The sequence below is a fragment of the Sturnus vulgaris genome, chromosome 12 (genome assembly GCF_052056855.1).
Source record: "Sturnus vulgaris isolate bStuVul1 chromosome 12, bStuVul1.hap1, whole genome shotgun sequence".
NCBI lineage: Eukaryota > Metazoa > Chordata > Aves > Passeriformes > Sturnidae > Sturnus > Sturnus vulgaris.
In genome coordinates this window covers 8,643,186-8,661,783 of record NC_142254.1, presented here as the reverse complement: position 1 = coordinate 8,661,783, position 18,598 = coordinate 8,643,186, and the positions used below count along the sequence as shown (strand labels likewise).

The 18,598-nt window shown below is 36.4% G+C and overlaps 1 long non-coding RNA gene across 1 annotated transcript in view; it reads right to left on the bottom strand.

Annotated features, from left to right (window-relative positions):
* Positions 1-18,598, bottom strand: part of LOC148222356 (uncharacterized) — a 93,729-nt gene that overhangs the window by 59,813 nt on the left and 15,318 nt on the right. Inside the window, exon 2 of the long non-coding RNA XR_015806232.1 lies at positions 10,279-10,351. This is a non-coding gene — a long non-coding RNA (uncharacterized LOC148222356). The remainder of the gene's footprint in view (positions 1-10,278; positions 10,352-18,598) is intronic.

Here is an 18,598-nt window from a genome sequence, read left to right as displayed (position 1 = left end):
AGCACGCACGGAGCTGCTCTGCACCTCCCAGGACGTGGTTCCTGGGCAAGAGCTGACACCAGACACTTTCCTCCCCTCACCTGGGACGAGCTGTGCCACCAGCTCTGCCTGTTCCCTCTGCACAGTCCCACACAGCCCCACCATAAAGAGCTTCAGCTGGGGAACATATGTTCAGCTGGTTCCACAGCACAGCTCAAAATGCAGGCTGTGGAAATCTCAGAAAAGCAGCATTTGCTGGCCAAACATGCCGTGGAAAACTCAGCATTTTGAGCAGAAACCTGGCACAAAACTTTAAGAAACACATCTGGGGAAGGTACCAGACAGACAAGCATTGCCACCTGGGATGGCTGTAGTCTTCTCTAGGGCACCATCTCAGCACTGAAACGGTGCCCCAAAACTTAGGGCAGCACCGAAGACCTGGCACACAACAAACTACTGGGATCACTGCCTTTTAACCTGTTATTCTTTCCTGTAACAGAGTCCTTAAGAGAAACTCACCCATGTAGGAGCAGAACTGCACCACTCAAGGCCGAGCTGCACCCCTGACACCTTTACCTTCCGTTCCCATTTCTCCTTGGTGTTGCACAATGTTTTATTTTCTTCAAAATATTTTTACTCACATCAATCACAAGCTTTTCTTCTCTCAGGATTTCTGATTTAATAACCTTAGCTGGCAGTGCAAAATCTCCCATCAATAAGATTCTTTCCCAGACATCTCTCCTGAGCGACTCCTCTCTCTGGTGCCATCTTCTATTCTGACTTTTCTCTTCATTTGGGATGACCACGTTCAAATTTTTTTATTTAGGATTTTCTTTGGGCTCCATTTCTGTCCTCAGTAATCATAAACACTTTGAGAACCATTTTCTTTTGTGATCCACTCCTTCAGCGCAAACATTCTCAGCTATGCCCATGAGGGTTACATTAGTAACTTCTCACTCAACACTAATCTCTCACCCTCCTTCAGATTCAGCAGAGTTTGAAAATGACTATTGACATCAGCTGTATCTGTTCCAATTTCAGTGGAGCCAGGACTCTAACTTCTTAACTTTTAATTAAAATGTAGATACATATATTCAGCTCTGAACCACAAATTTCTCCAGGATAAATTCTGCAGCTCTAGATGAAAACTCTCAGTCTTTCACTAACACAGTCATCTAATTTCTTGAGTGGTACTTTGATAATCTCTGAATAGCTCTTTACAAAGTAGGAATGGTGGTTTTGAATCGACATGCTACAGCTACAGCATATTTTATTGCTACAATAAACCTGTAGCTATTAAAGAAATTAAACAATGAGTATGATGTGCCTGAGCTTTTAGCAAGTACATGTGGGTTAGTTATTTTATGATATCTGACTCAGCTACTTCTGATGAACTGACCAGAGAGAATACCCACATTGCTAGGAGAGCACTTTCAGTAGACTCAGAAGAGAAAACAGACACAAACTGAACTTTCCTTTCCTATTCCCAGGGTCACTAACCTAGTTTAAAGTGATGTGACATCACTAGAGAAAAGACAAATCCTACCTGGACAGAAATTTTCCCATTTATTACATCTCAGCAAGAACCAATCCTGCAGGCATATATAGGTGCATCTGTATTTATGTGAGGAATGCAAAAAGCAGTAAGAATGTGGAAAAACTGTCCCAATGAGTATTTCCATAACTAATTACAGGCAGTAAGATCCTGTGTCCTTTTTTGAAGGATAATGAGTAAAGCCACCCAAAAAAACAAAGTAAGAGTAGATGACTGATAAAATGTCCAACTTCTTGTCAATTTTCAATTATCACCCGTGACATCTGTTTATAGGGAATCAGGCCAGTTCTTTAAGAAAGTAAGAACAAATTAAACAGCACATAAGGAAACATTACATAAGACCTGGGACACCAAAAGAAGAGAGACAAAAAATCAGGAAACTATATTGCCAGAAATTTAGGAAACACTCCTATCCTAAAATGTATTTTTAATAGAATTCTTTATGATCATATTTTATTCTGACACAGAGATGTTTTAATTGACCTTCTGCATATTTTTCTTTCCTCTCCCTACTTATTTATGATGACTGAGCATATAGGAAGTATAAATGATGAATCAAATTTTCCCATAATTACTTCTGAATTTTTTACTATCCACAATATTCAAAAGCCAAGGTCACAAAAGTTGCCACTTATTGGTGATCATAACAGGCCTACCTTTTTCAAATTCTAAAATGGAATCTAAACATGGAAAAATGCCAAGTATTTAGAGAACTGAATGGCCTTAAAGGAATTTTTGGATGCCAGGCTTTGCTTTGGGAGGGGAAAAAATTTGAAGAAAAACTGCCTCTAAGGGACTATTAACACCCTACAAAAACTGTCTCCCTCATTTAAACCTTCCATGTTTATTAGGATGTCTGCTCACATGCTCTGAACTTTAGTGTGTTGATGACCTTACAGAAGCACTCATAAACTTCTGCTCCATTTCTTCTTGCACTGATAAAGGAAGAACTTTCTGCACTCAGAATGACATGCTTTGAAGATAGTAAGGTAATTCAGAATGAAATTTCATATTCCAATGATAGCTTGAACATGCGAAAAAGTCACTACAGCAATAAAAGAAAGAAGGGTAAAACAGTTGAATACATAAAATGTCAACTATTACAAAGAGGTTACATCCACCCATAAGGGTTTAGAAACTGCTGCCATAAAAATTGGCAAACTTCTATTTACACAGGGTAAAAGGGCAAATTTAATGGACTGAATTATGCCCATTAATCTGTTTCATTAATTTCATTTTATAGCTTTGTGAAGATTTTAATAGAAGATTTAAGATATGGCATGAGCTTAATATACCTGGTATTTAGCAGCTGTGCAAAACAGTAGATTCATTTCACAAGGCTTAAAAGACTATAATGAAGTTGGCCTGCATTTGGATATATACATACAGAACTTTTACAATTCTTCTCAAACAAAGTAGATTTTTCAAAAATTCCCTACCACACTAACAGCTAGAAAGAATTTAGTATGTGTTAGGGAATATTCTAATTAAAAAAAACCTTTCATCAAGTAGTGAGGGCAAAGCAACTATTACATGCACTTTTTCATCTTTGAAGTGATAGGAAATTACATTAGAGTCAGGTGTGGAAAATTAGATGTAAAAAAATCCATTAACAAATTGGAAGATTGACTTCTCCTTCAAATATATTTTATTACATTATAAATATATTTGAAGTTGCATGCCCATTATGTGAAATGCTTTACTATGAGTTCTGTAGTGACATTGTGAAGAGAAAGTTTCTTCAGAAAACATGACCATCACAGGGCTTGTAATCCTTTTCTAACCTGTCCCTTAGATGTTCTCCTTTTGGGTTCCTCCACAGAGTTTCCTTTACACAAATACTCTCTTCATGAATCTCAAGTCCCAGGGATCCTATTGCAGAGTTTTGAATACTAAAAAACCACAGAAAGATTTGAGTAAGATAAAGCTCTATTATTTTGAACTAAACTCTTTTTTACACAGATGTTTATGCAGTATAAAGGCACTGCAAAGCTCCAACTAAAGTGCAAGCAGCTGTGATGTATGTGCCCCATTTATGGTACATGCAGATCATTTGTCAGCTACACTAGGAAATCTAATTAGATGTTCTATTTTGTATTAATGTAAAGAAATACATTTTTGTGGTGCATTTTTTCCCCCAAGGAAGTGTAAGAATAATACTATTTGTGTTATCCACATTAAAAAGAGTTATAAAATAAGTACCTATGATAATTTGAATAAAAAAATGCCTAAGATTTATTATTCAAAAGCAATGGAAAGAAGTTGTTGGATTGGATTATCAAGAAGTTACCATTAAAAAAATTACAAACAATTAAACTATCAAGGAAAAGGATACAAATTATTGCATAGGGATTTAGACAAGTAATGCACTGTAAATTAAAGTCATTTATAAGGTACTACTGGAAACCATATATAAAAACAACTGCTTACTCAGCAAAGGTGAGTTAAATTATTAGCCACTGCAAGAAGAAATCCCATGGGATAGCCCACTTCACTATTATCAAATGTTGGTTGTCTTCAAAATATTCAAAACTATTAATTTGTGCCAAAGACAGCCACCAAGTTCATTGCCACCGCAACACTCTCAGCCACCTTCTCTGCAAAGGTAAAAGAGGACACAGCCAAAAGTCTGTGTGTGGACACAGAAAGTTCCCTGGACACACCCTCTGTGTTCCCCCTCACTGTTAAAAGGTCAATTATATACGGTGATGATATGGTAAGGAAGGTGCTTTCACAGATCTGAGACATAAAAACAGGGACTTAGTGAGGGAAATGCAGCTATCCTCCCTCCACAGGAAGGATTTCGTATTAGATTATCTGGTATGTATCTCAGAGATCTCTATCTGGTCTTTTAAAGAGTCTTGGTTTTGCTTTACTTTTGTATTATCTCATTATTTAATGTGTGTATAATAATATGTATCTTGTAGCATTGGCCTAAAATGTTATAAATTTATACTCATTAAAAATTTAATCTCATAACAGTATACCACTTAAGTAAAGATACTATCTGGTGTCATATAAAGAGTCATAAGGGAAAGCAGAGCAAAATTCCTCAAGTACCAATGTTATTTAATTTTTATTGATTAAGATGTAATAAAAATGATGCTATGTTCCTACAATACAGTGGAGAGAAAGAGTAAAAGAAGTCATTCTCATGGGCTCAAACTTTGCCACAATGAGAACCATTCTCAGATTTTCTCTTGTTATGGCTGCTTCAAGTTTTAAAAAGATTCTGAAAAGTTGCAGAACTATTGAGAATGTAAAATGTATTATATCTGGATTTTTTTTTTCCTGGAAATCTTATACAATATAATCACATTTTGAAGACATGAACTTATGCTTTTAATTGCCTTGCTGGAAATTGCAAGAATAAGGCAGGTATATTAGATAGCAAGTGGTAGAATGGTTACCATGGTTAAGGTCTGCAGGCCTTTTATATTGAATGGTAAAGAGTTAAATATCTGTATATACTCCAACAAGTGGACAGATCAGGAAGAAATCAGCCACACAAATGTAGGTTTCTTTCTCCTCATTTTAAATTGCTTCTACAACCCTCTTTCCCTTTCTTTAGTGATGTTATTCTCCTCCCCTCTGTTGAAGAGGAAAGTGAGGGTTATTTTTGCCTCTAAAAAGAAAAATGATAAAGTGAAGATTGTGGGCTCTCTGTAAACCCCGACTTCAGTTGGATGTGAGAAGTTCTCAGGATTTTGCACACATTTTGGTTCATTAGTAGAGGAATGCTATTTCAGAAAGTCATTATGTTTTACAGGTTTTATTATTTGCCCCCATAAATATTATACCAAAGCAACAGACAAAAGTCTTCACAATTAAATCAAAACAATTCTGCTTATGGGTGCAATGGCATTAAAATACACATCTTCAGAAGAAGATATAATGGTCAACCAAGGCAACTTGTCAAGCAAAGGGAAATAATTCAGTTATTTGAATAAATAGCTCCTATAAAGGAGACCTTCCACATTTGACTTTATAATACTATTAGAGAATTTCTTGTCTTGCCTTTCAGCTGTGGTGACACACAGGTGATAAACTGGAAATAATATTTACTTCCATGCAGGTTATAAATTCCTAAGAATTCGAGTAATTTATTTATTTAGATGGTGATATTGAAGTTTAGTTGCATCATTTCAGACACATGAAAGTTGTTTGGAATTATTCAAAGCCAGATATTGCACTTAAATGATTTAAAATTATTTCACAAGCAAAGTAAGTGTAAAGGGAAGTATCATATTTTCAGAACAGTCTGTCCACAAATTATTCTTTTTGAACAAATATTTAGAGTCCTACGGGAAATAGAGGCTCTCACATTTGATTTTCTGAAGATGAATTAATGATGGGATACATCATTCATCCTAAATATTGGGTCTTCAAATTGCTACAGTACACAAAATGACTCATGCAATTGCAAATTTGCCAGGGTCTTTTTTTTTTAATGTATGTATCATAGAAAACAAATTATTTTTTGCTAAATGGTTCCTTTACCTTAGACAACATTTACATTACAGTTTTATTTTTTTTTCAGAATATCTGTCTTTCCTATAGATATGGAAGCATTTTTGCAGTGGCCTGCCTCTACAGCCAAGATTGATTTGTGGAGAACGGCTTGGCAAGTACAAGGAGGGGAAGACACTTTTTAAACCTGTCATGGACATTTCTGTGTCTTCTGTGGTATTTGAATTGTGTGTCCTTTCTGACAAAAAGGCCATTGCCTGCTGTGAAATAGATCAATGGGTGATATTGTGCAGTGATTGCTATTTGTTTAAGAGAAATCTCACTGACTGACCCACTTCCTCTAATGCATAAAAAATAAATGACAGAAGTAATATTTTTGCTCTTGTTTCACTTTCATTCATCTTATTTGATCAGCACTGAACAAAACTGACATCTCATCAAACCCAGAAGTGTATTTCTGCACCAGGTTCATCAGAGGGTGGCATTTAAAACACAGACATTGCAGGAACAAATGTATTTGCTGGCTCTGTCCATCGATGTAAACCTGACCTTTATCCTGTAGATTTATTGACACCGTGCTGCTTTGTATCATATTTTATTACTATGTGGAAAGTCTGGAAGGTCCTCCCTGTAAAACCACTCCTGATTTTGATCTGAAAAATTTTGTATCTGTAATAGATTCATCTAAAGATTGAGAAAAATGTAATGTCTTAATCTTACATAAACTAAGATGACTTAACTACACTTTTTAAAAATGCCTCCACATTGGTCTGTGTTTTGGTGACACCAGGCAAGGAGAACAGCATCACTGAGAGTATTTTCCTACAGTCCTTTTCACCACTCCACAAAGCCAATATGTTAAGTAATCATGTTCCAGAAAAAGAAGAACCTATTACATATAGTCTTGTGAATAGAATTTACAGATTTAAATTAGTCAAATAAACTCCTTGTACAAAACATAAACTAGACTCCAACAACTACATTCCTAAAGTAATAATGAATTTACCTTGTTGTCGTGCAGTATACTGCCACTTTGTTCCTACAATCACCTAGGAGACACATAAGCCCCTTAATAAACAGGATATTCTAAAATTTTTTTGATTGATACATAACCATTTTAACTATAACAGGTACACAGATAAAAGGTCTGTGACTATATTTTGTTCTGTGTGGGGAAATTTTGATGAAAGCAAATAAAAATTAACAAAGCAAATTTGAATCATGCTGGAAAAAACCACATCTTTCCAACTAATTGGCAAAATAATGGTTTATGTTTCTTCAGCACGTTCTTTTCCTAAATCCCTTGGATGCTTTCCAACAAGCCAGAACACTGAAGCACCATGCTGGTGAGCCCTATGTGAATCACATCTGTCTCATTGTTTTCAGCCTTCTAGGCTTGAACATACTGAGAGTCAATGCTTGGCAGTAAAGCAAATAGGCTATTTTCCTTAAAGAAAGAAAAATCTATTATTCTTGTGCTGAAGTCTGAAATCCTAATATTTACCCTCAGCTAAATAATATGTAATTGAGCACTAAAATAAACCAACTCCAGATTTCCCTCAAAACCATTGTTTCCTTTCTTAAAATACAAGTGGAATGCAAAGAAAATATTTTTTTTCATTCTTGCATTAACTGAGGATAAAAGATTAGAGCTCAGTCCTGAAATCAAGACATAAACATGGGAAGGGTAGCATAAAAGGGGGATTTCCACTTGTCTGCTAAGTGTCTGAACAGACATCTGTATGTAAGTAGTTACCTGGAATCACTTTACAGGCAAGGGAAAGAAACGGGCATTTCTAGAGGGCAATTTCTCTGACATATAATAACATCTTTATTTGGGATATGGTAAACCAGTGCATCCCAAAAGTAAGTATTTCACAAGCTCCAGGAAAAGCAAATTCAGTGCTGATTTCAGTGAACGTCTGAACTTGCATTTTTTCCCTTCGAGTGAATTTTGGAGATTTAAAACTGAGCTTTTCCAAGTGGCAATTTAAAGTAAACACCACCACAAAGTCAGAAGAAGGAAGGTACAGATTTTTTACACACACGAAAAACTAGATGACTTGACTACTTATCTCCAGACTTGTTTGAATTTCTCTTTTGACCTCAAAGAAAAGAAATGAAGTAATAGAAGTGTAGTCTATAAAATGTGATAAACAAGAAGAGATAGATGATGAGAAGAGGGATGCTTATCATCTCTGCTGATCAATGAAACAGAAAAAACAGATATATTTTATAATTCAGAAACCTCATTAGAATTGAAAATAGCTACAGCAGTTGTATTCATATATAAGGAACATGACTGGTGTCATGGTGCTTTCTCCATAATCTGCATTCTGTATCTAAGAATGGATTTTTAAACCCTTCCCTTTAGTTTACTGCCTGATTACCATTACAGGTTTAATATTTGTCACAATTACATTCTATGAGGAAGAACAAGCCCATTTTCATGTGAAATGCTTATAGATGTTCAGCCAATTAGACATGACCATGAGCTCATCACATAAAAGTTATTAAGTAGCAAAGTTAGTTCAAGTGATAATGATATTGCCTGTTGGGACTTGCTGGGGGATTCCTGAAATGGAGTTTTAATTATGTTATGAATATACTGTCTAGATCACTGTCCTTGATAGCCCAGCAAGCCTACACAAGCAGTTCACATTAGTTTGTCTGATCCAGCAAAACAGGAGTAAATTTCACCCAATATAATGTTCAAATTATTTCACTCAATATAATGTTGAAATTATTTACCTGCACCAATATTTCCTACAGTTAATATGCAGCTTCAAGAACGTGTTTGTTAGTAGAAATACAATTTGCTCAGGCAAAACTTTCATCCTGACAAATGTTCAGTTTTTAGCACTGGAGTATTTCAGGTTTTGACTAAAATGAAAAAGCCACTGTACAGTGTGTTTTGCCTGCTCAGATCTCTGTGGCCTCTTGCAACTCCAGAGCAGGTTTTTAATGCTTTGTGGCACTGCCCAAGGATGTATCTGGCAAACAGCAGAGTGGTTGAGGCACAAGCAGCTTGAGAACAATTTTCTAAAAGGGGGAATGTGCTTAGGCACAGGTGAAGATCCTCTGAAATCATATTTACTTTTATAAACTTCCTTATCTTCATAGAACTTAAGCTCTGGTTTACGGTAGTGATTATGAAAATCATTAACAATCACCATTAATTTTATCAAGATAAAAACCAATCAATGTGAAAAGAGAAGGCTTTTGCAGACAACCTTGGACAGACACTGATTTTTACAGCCAGGATAACATTGCTTTCTGCAGCAGCCTTATATATTTTACTGAGGATAAAGCTGGATTTACCTATGATAACATTTAATATGGACTTTAATCAGTCAGCCTTACCTCTAGTATTTGAGAAAGTTGTATTCAAATGTCTGCTCTACTGCTTATTTTTAACATATCGCATTTGAGGTATACTCTGCAAACAGCCTGACAATGATTCCTTGGTTTGGGATCAAGAGTCAAACATTTGCAGATGCTATTTTATGTCCTGGCTCAATTAGCAGGGAAGGGTTGTGAGAAGCAGTTTTATCCTGGCCCTGATAAATCGCCTGACTAAGCACAGTTTTTGTACTGGCTGCAGATGTTTACCTGACTCACAGATTCATGAAATCTGACAGAAATGACTTTGAGGTCCCCATGTATACACCTGATGTATGCAAATATAATTAATATATTAAATATAAACCATGCCGGGGCAGTAAATTGCTTTATGTTTGCAGATATACAAATATACAATATACAATATACAACTCCCTCAGATTGTATTTCTAAATACTATGTGAAATCATTCTCTAAAAGTAGGCGATGTTTAGAATAATAACAATTATAATATCATCAGAAAGGAAATTGGTTCTTTCTTGCTGAAGAACAGGATCAAAAATGGGTGAGGTTGGAAAACATCACTGAAGGTCCTCTGGTCCCACCTCCCTGCTTGGGCAGGGTGCTGTAGAGCACATGAATCAGGATTGTGTCTGCTCGGCTTTTGAATATCTCCAGGGAAGGAGATTCCACAAGAGTCTCTGGGCAGCCTGCAAAGGTCATTTTGAAAACCTCTTGATTCACACATGACAATTTACTGTGGCAGGGAGGTGGAATCCCTGCACACGTGTGTGATGCAGAAGCTGTTTGCCTTCAGCTGCAGAACTTGTCCTCATACAGGAGAGGGCTTCAAGGACAATTCACCATGGAGCATAAACACACAAGTAGAGAAGAGCATCAGCAAGTGTCAAAGATAAAAGCAACCTTCTTACCTCAAGAGTGCTGCCAATCTAGTATGGTTCTGATCACTTATCTTGACTAAAGCAGGCCTTCTTTCATGGCAAACTGCAGTTCCAAGACAAACAGCAACATTGATAAGTAGAAGGTAGAAAAAGAAAAATGGCAGGAAAATAATTATACCCTCAACAAAGCAGTGTGTGTGTGCTGTAAATAACTGCAGCACTTCTCTCAGAAAACCATTTCAGTATCTGCTGCTTGGAAATGAGGTGGACCTGGTCCCCTGGAGACACTGGATCAAGCAGAAATAACCAAGCAGTTAAAAGGATATTTAACCTACTAAACAGGCCAACTTTTACATTTTGAAAATCCCCAGCCTGATCCAATCATTGTAACACAAGTTAATTAAAAAGATCAAATTTTTAAAAATCCACTTTAACTCAAGAATTAAGGAGGAAAACAGGGCATACTTTAATACCACAGACTATTCAAAAGCATGGCAGTATCGTGTAGGAAACCTATATCTAGCAGTTTAAAAATGCTGTATCTCTGCATCTTCTACTATTGGAGCTGCTTTTTCTCAACTAGGCTAAGGGATCAGTGATAGGTATCCTTAAGTGGCTTAAGCCCAAACATCCCAAGAAAGGGAGAAAAACGTATTTGATGTGGCTCAAGGAGTAGGAATAATAGGATGCAAAAGAGCAAAGGCTGGATTTGGAAAGGAAATGCTGATATTAGATGTATCTGACCATGTAAGAGTCTTGTAAGCGTCCTTGTGGGATGCTGTCATTTTAAAAAGGATTAAACACTTGGAAATTTGCTGTAAATAGTTCTTCTGTATTAACATAGGAACATACAAGGTAATGATGTAAGTAAACTTTGCTTATTTAGAATTTTTTAATTCTATGATGTCTAGATTTTATTTGCTGGAAAATTATGGTTTTCTTCATACTTTTTTTGTTGCATTGTTTTCCTGTCGCTTCCATCCTTCCTTCAATTTCATTCTGACATATTTCACTTCATTGGAAGACACCAGACTTTTATAGTTTTCAGGAGGTTAAAAGTTATTTGTATACAAACTCAAGGTTAGCCTGTTTGGAAATTCATTCAGCAACTGAGCAGAATGAGTTGTTTATCTGTAATTTTGTTTTTTTTCTCTAAATAGCCCATTCACTTGACTTTAGCTAATTGGTATTGCTCTGCTAGACTGCATGGATTTGAACTGAAGGAGGCTGTCACAGGGAAAGGAATATGTAAAGAAAATTTATAAAAATAGAAAGATATATTTCAAAGAGGAAAGAAGAAGGAAGCTGCTCATCTGAAAAGATCTGCTTTTGTCTACAAATATTTCCTCTTCTCTCCATGTCCTGCCCCAGAGACTCATAAATACCCTTGCTAACATTGTACTAAAATGATCTAAAGAACAAAAATCACTCCTACCAGCGCTCCTTGCAAACAGCTGCTAATATTTCAAGAAATAAAAAGCCTATCACAATTTTGTACGAGTGCATCTCATGCCATGATTGCAACCAATGTTACTGGCAAACTATTTCATAGCCAGAGAGGAAATGAACATCATTATTAAACATTCCGATAGTTATAACAAGATTAGCTGTAATTTAAAGAAAAGGTGTTCCAGAGGAAAACATGAGGAAGCACAAAGAGCACATTCTCATGATCTGAAATTTCTTTTCATCCTTAGCCAATGGACAAAGAAATTTTCCACGTTTTAGCCAGACCTGGGTTTCACTTTGGGACACTTACCCTTGTTTTTATTTACATAAGCTACATACTTTGATACATCCAAACTGTATCCTACCATTCTTTAAGTTCAATTTGCAGTCACACTTTTAAAAATAGACACAAAATATGCAAATATGTGAATATGCAAATTTTTGTCAAATAGAAAAAGAAAACATAATTAAAAAGCAAAGTTGTACATGACCAAATTTTAAAATAAAGGCTTACATGCAGGTGCACTCACACCATAAATCTGAATTGTTGGCTTTAATCTGCACAGTCACACGTGCAAAGTGCACATTTCCATGTGGAAATGGCCGTGCACAAATTTAGAAGTAGTATTTAGGTACAGTTGTAAAAGCTCTGTGTCTTTTTTAATTGTCTAATTCAGGCTCTTATGTCCAAATAGTTCTAGAGGACATAACAGATCCCCAGCTAAGGAGAGCAGCATAAATTCACCAGGAGGATGGCTAAGTCTAAAAAGAAACTTAAGGTATGTATAGGATTTCGTTTGAAAGATAAAAATCCTCTAGATTAACATGTTTATTGAAATTAAATTGCAAAATTCAGCAATCTAGAATTATTGTGAATGTTTTTGTGTCTAATTTGACTTACTCTTATGTAAGCAAGTGCAAGTCATACAGAATAAAACACAATTTGGAATCTTTTTTTTGTCTTTTAAGAAATATTTGCTTTTTTTGTGTGAAAGATTCAAATATTGACTATTAATTGAATATAAAATGTAGAATAAGGGTATATAAGAAGAACAAAAGCACAGCAAGATTTAGTGATTTATTTACTAAATGTCACAGAGTAGGTCAGCACCAAAGATCATGAAGGTCCTTCTATCCAGCCACTTGTACATCAATTTCTCTGTATTGCAAACCAGTTTTACATCCTAAAATTCCAATCCAAAAGCTATGGAGCTAAGTCAAGCTAATATGTCACATCCCTCTGGCATGCTTTAGCTTTGGTTTATCCCTATCCCTAACTCTGCTCCTGGGCTGGGCAGCCTGAGGGCAGCACCTCTGCTTGGGGCTGCCAAACTGGACACACGGGTGGCTGAAAATGCTATTTCCTGGGCAGAGAGATGCTGCTGCTGCAGCTGGAAGAACAAGTGAGTCTGTGTTTGGGATCAGCTGTAATCACACGGTGAGAGGAGGCCCAGGCAGGGCAGGGAAGTGCCCACAGCCCTGACAAAGAGCAGAGGTGATGCTGTCCTGTCCTGAAGGGATCCCTGACCCGTCCAGCCTGGGCTCAGCCCGCAGGAAAACCCTCCTGACCCATGACTACACTCAGCAAAAATTATTCAGGACCACTGTCCAGCATGGGAGAAATCCAGTAAATTAGCATAAGGAAGAGAAAGGAAACTCTCACATATAGGTATACAGAATCTCTAATTTCCTAATCCCTAATCATTTAGGGATTTTTACAATCTAACTACTTCAGAAAAAAAGGATGTGATTTTCCATTAGGAGGGTGAAATTGATCATAAATGCAAAGTTACAGCAGAGACCCTGACCCTCCAAGAATAAACGAGGCTGTATAAGCATCATTAAATCAACATTTTGGGACTGGTGTAGAACATGTGTTTCTCTTACAAAAGCACATAATTTAATAAAACAGTGTAAGAAAATCTCCTGGAACACAGTGTGTGTTACTAAATCAGAACAGGGGATTATCTGCTGCCATGCTATTTGATTAAGTATTAACAAGGAAAAACAGCTTTTCAGTGCCCAGTGATGAAGATTAATCCAAATAGAAGCAACCATAAAAGAACAAAAGTCCAACAAAACCCCTATTGACCAGTTTCAGTCAAGCAGTTTAATCCAAAAGATGCAGAGGAGCAAACAGTGAGAAAACATAAATTTCTAAGATGTGGAATACTTCAACAGCTCTTGGAAAAAACAAATTCCTAAAATCTTACATATTTTATTAACATTATACTGCAGAAAAGTAGATGTTGGACTTTAAAGAAGCTAATACAAAACTACTGATACCTAGAAAATATTTCCAGGAGGTCTCTACGGTTAGATACACACAAAAAAATAAATAAAGGGAATTAAATGATCACAATCCAATCTTTGAAGTCTCCCGACAAATGTAAACTTCAGTGAATACAATTCATTAAAACCTAATTACAAAAAAATCAATAGTGCAATTTAGCCCAACCCAAAACTTATTGTAATGCACTGAACATTTGGAAACTCAGGTCTTTATGAACAGGGCTGAAGTGACATTCTATATTCCATTGCAGAGTGTCTCTGTAAAGCAATTAGCACAGCCTGCCTGCCTTTACTCAGAAAGGATATTACAATAATCAGCTCTCGTAATAGTGCATCTGCAAACACCCACTCTCTCAAGGATGCAGTGAAAAAGGAAATGACACTACTAACAATAGTCCTATAAACCAAATTGAAAAGAAAAATCAACTATTCATGCCCCAAATACATACTCTTCAGAGTTCACTATTTTTATTGCTGTTTGGGGAATTCAATGGCCACATTTTGCTTTTAATTATATACCAGGAAATCCATTGACAATGGTCTATAGACACTTTTTTCAAGGAAATTGGACAGAATTGGTTCAGAGAGACAGTAATCAGCTTTTATTATAATTCTTGTATATTTAAATTTTATAATATTTTCAAAACATTTTAAATGTCCTAAAATGTAAATAAACCACTGTAGCATTTTTTAAAAAACAAACATGATTGAATAGTATAGAAAGATAATTTTGTATCCCAGATTGCTCTAGAGGGCTCTGAAACCACACATTCTGAACCAGTCTCTCCTAATGTTTGAGTTTACAATTTTAATCCATATATCTTTCTCTCAGACTGAAAGAAATGATGTCACATCAGCTCCAAGAACATTGAGGCCACATGAACACTTGTAGGCACCAGGCTCTTGTCAATGCTTTGCAAAGGCTGGATTATCCTCTGGCCAGTTGACCTTATTTCAATTATTGTGATTATGACACGCTTGGGTAACACACACAGAGGCCCCACAGCCACCAAGCAGAATATAAGCAAAATGAAAATTGAAATAAATGAGGAAAATCACACTGTTTTCTTTAGGATAATCTTCTTAGGGCCCCATCAATAATTTTCATCTGCTTCACTTTATCTTCCAGTAGTTTGGGGTTTTTTTAAAGATCCTTAAGTTCTCCTTAGACAATCAAGGCTACTCACCTCACACCTTCAATTATGTCCTATTTGTTCTATGCCAGGGGGAGAAAACTCCATAAGAAAGTGGCACCACACTGGAGGTGAGGGGTAGCAGGCAGAGCTCTCACATATTCTGGCACAGCCATTCCAGCAGAGGTCATTTCAGCAGAGGCTGCACAAGATGTCTGATATTTATGTACATTTATATTAGCTAACCTAAGAGATCACACACACACAAACCCCAATAAAACACCACAGACTGTCACCAACACAACATCAGCCTTCCATGATCTTTAGGTCCTTTATATCATGAGCATACTTCGATATCCAGCAAGAGCTGAGGGCTTAAAGAACCTCTAATAAGGAGAAATGAGGATCTAAAAATGATGCATAGTGACAATGTGCTAAAAAGGTAAAAAACCTTTCCTGTTCTGGCTATAATTGCAATGGAAATAACATATAAACTAACAAGCTATAACATTTGGAAGAAGCGACCTAGAAGGGCAGAGATAACAAAAACACTATTAAAAAGAACTCAGTAATGTTGCTAATACTTCACAGAAGAAGGTCAAGTCCTTCAATAATTCTGGATAAGTACTCACCAAGAGTTTTCACAGCAACATATTGGCTACAGCAGTAGAAGCAGAGTGTTAAACTTTGAGTCAGAAGATATATTTTAGTGGGACTCCATCACTGCTCAAGGAGGGTGTTATAACAAGCTAAATTTGTGTTTGGTAGCAAAGATAGAAATGCCATATACCTAGGTAAAAGGGAATTGAGAAAAATGCCTCCTCCTCGCTAAGTTCCACAGGCAGTGTGATTTCTGTCTGGATTAAATAAATACTGAGCTGAAGGACTGAGTCTGTCCATGGGCTAACAAGTTCATATATGCCAGCACAAATTCATTTGAACTCTTCTCATAAGATTTTGGGTGCTTTCATTAACTTTTCACTACCCTGGGTAGCATACAGAAAATAGCCTGACATAGCTCTGTCAGTGACCTTCCACTTCCAAACAGATTTACTCAGACAACTACATTAGACTTCAATACTTACACTACAAAATTAATCAGAGAAAATAATGGATTCAAAATCAAATAACTGAAACTAATCAGGCAGAATTAAAAGAAAAAGCTAATCAGATTTTGCAAGCCATTTTTGTTTCTGAAGAATATATAGTTATATACACTATATATTTATTATACATTTATACAGAACTCACATCTGAGGTGCAAGTAGGGTTAAGACATTAGCACTTGAATAAAAAAATCAGCAGTTCCTCTGAGTGTATCCTTTGATAAAACAATAAACTCTTCAATCTATCAGGAAGGCTCTGCAAGGTCTTTTAAACAGTTTTGAAATGTCAAGGTTACATTGTAGAGGCTGCAGAATCCTGACTTAATAGGAACAGAATTTATTATTTTTTACAAAACATTAATAAAACATTCTATTTAGAGACCATCTGATGTTTTTAAACGAATTATTACAGAATAAAAGTTAATAGTGCAAATAGGATTTCAGCTCAGAGCATATCCTTAAAGGATGATTCAAACGATGAGACACAAAATATAGCAGAAAATATTGCTCATATTGCCAAAGGGAACTTGGTAAGAATATGCTTCTCCTGAGAACCTTTTAGAAGATGACACTGGCCACAAGGGACTTCAGCAGTGAACATTTTTTGATTGCATGTGTCCGGGTGTGCCTGCACCAATAGACCAGGCAGAACCAGCCCCTCTGCCCTGCTCCACTGCATGGATCCACTTACTCAGAACAGAACCTGCCCAGCAGCTGGCAGGTGTCCAGAGCCTGCTGGGGTATGTAAGTGCCAGCATGTAAGCCCATAAACTTCCACAGCTCACAGTCACTGGAAATTAGGAAATGGAAGCTGATAAATTCAAAGGGCAATATTGGAACCAGACCCTTAACACTGAGTGGTGGTTTTTGTCCAAACGTAAATAATTCACAAGTTTAGGACCTGTAAACATTTCCCTTCCACTGTTACCCAGCCAACACTTCATTCTTCTCCCTTCTGCTTTGTCTTGCACAACAACTCACCAGCTCTGTGCTTTTTTTTGTGCCCCAAAAACTTGTAAAGAAAGAGAAACATACTCCAGAGCATGGCAAAATTAGTCCCAGTTGGACAGCTCCCTGCTCAGCCAGAGAGGAATCGTGGATCACCTTCTCCAGCCCTGTTTATGCACTGTGTTCATGCACACTGCATATCCAAAGTATTTGTTGCATTGTGCTTTTCACACAAGGCCAAAACAGAGGGCAAAGTGGTTGGCACACAATGGTAAAGAGCCCCTAAAAGAGACAGACAGGGGGATCCACTCCAAGCAGCTCACTAAGCCTTGCAGGCACACACGATGTGGGACAATGATTCAGAAGGAAATAAATCAAAGGAGAGACAACGACCAAGTTTCAGAGGGAAAAAAAAAGGCTTCTAAAGGATTTGGAAACAAACAGAGAACAGCTGAGCAATACAGAAAAAACTGTGGCTTTTTTCAGTTTTCAATCTAAATAAAAATAATTCATATTCTATGGAGACTTACATTTAAAGGAACTTAGTTTTATTACTTTTGTATTAAATCTGTGTTAAATCTGTTTAATATCACATTGCAGAGTTATGTGAAAACATTTCATATTTCCCATATGTGAGCAGTACTTGAAATGTTTGGGAACATAATGTACTAGTTGTGGTTAAAAAAAATATATACTTTGAAAGGAAAAGAAAAACTGAAGAATAATCAGAAGTCATGTGGCACACAGGGTGCCCAAAGAATACAACTCATGACACCTCCAGTTAATGCAATATGATATAAACCACAAACATTAGCAAACACCATAAAACACTACAAAGCCACCAAAATCTTAAATAGTCCTAATCACAGGTTCATTAAGCTCCTCTAGAGCAGTGATGCAATATTTGCATATTTCTATAATTTGAAGACTTTTTTTGCTGTTGTTAAAACATGAAAATCCTTTCCAATTTGACTACAAGTCAACTCAATTGAAACAAAGTTTAATTAAACATGATTCATTGTGCTTTCCTAGCCAGGTATTTTATGTGTGCTGTGGTAAATATATGATTATCAAACCTCCTGCTTCTGAGGACAAAATGTATTTTCAGGAAGGTCAGCTTCTGTCATGAATATATTTTAATTGGTTATCATTTGGAGTATAAAAAATATCCCTATTGAAAAAAAGCCTTTTAAGAACTACTGTTAACTGCATTTGTCCCTTTCTCTCGCAGAAATATTTTCTATATTTATTTTAATTGGCACATAAATTTTTTCTAGTTCACTGAATTTGCTTGAACTGTTTAGCTCAGCTTTAAGGCAAGTTCCTACCTCTGACTCTGCTGGGGCTGCAGTCTCACCTTAAACTGCATTCTGAATGGCCATACTTTGATAAATTTATTTAAAATATAAAGGTTGAGCTAAG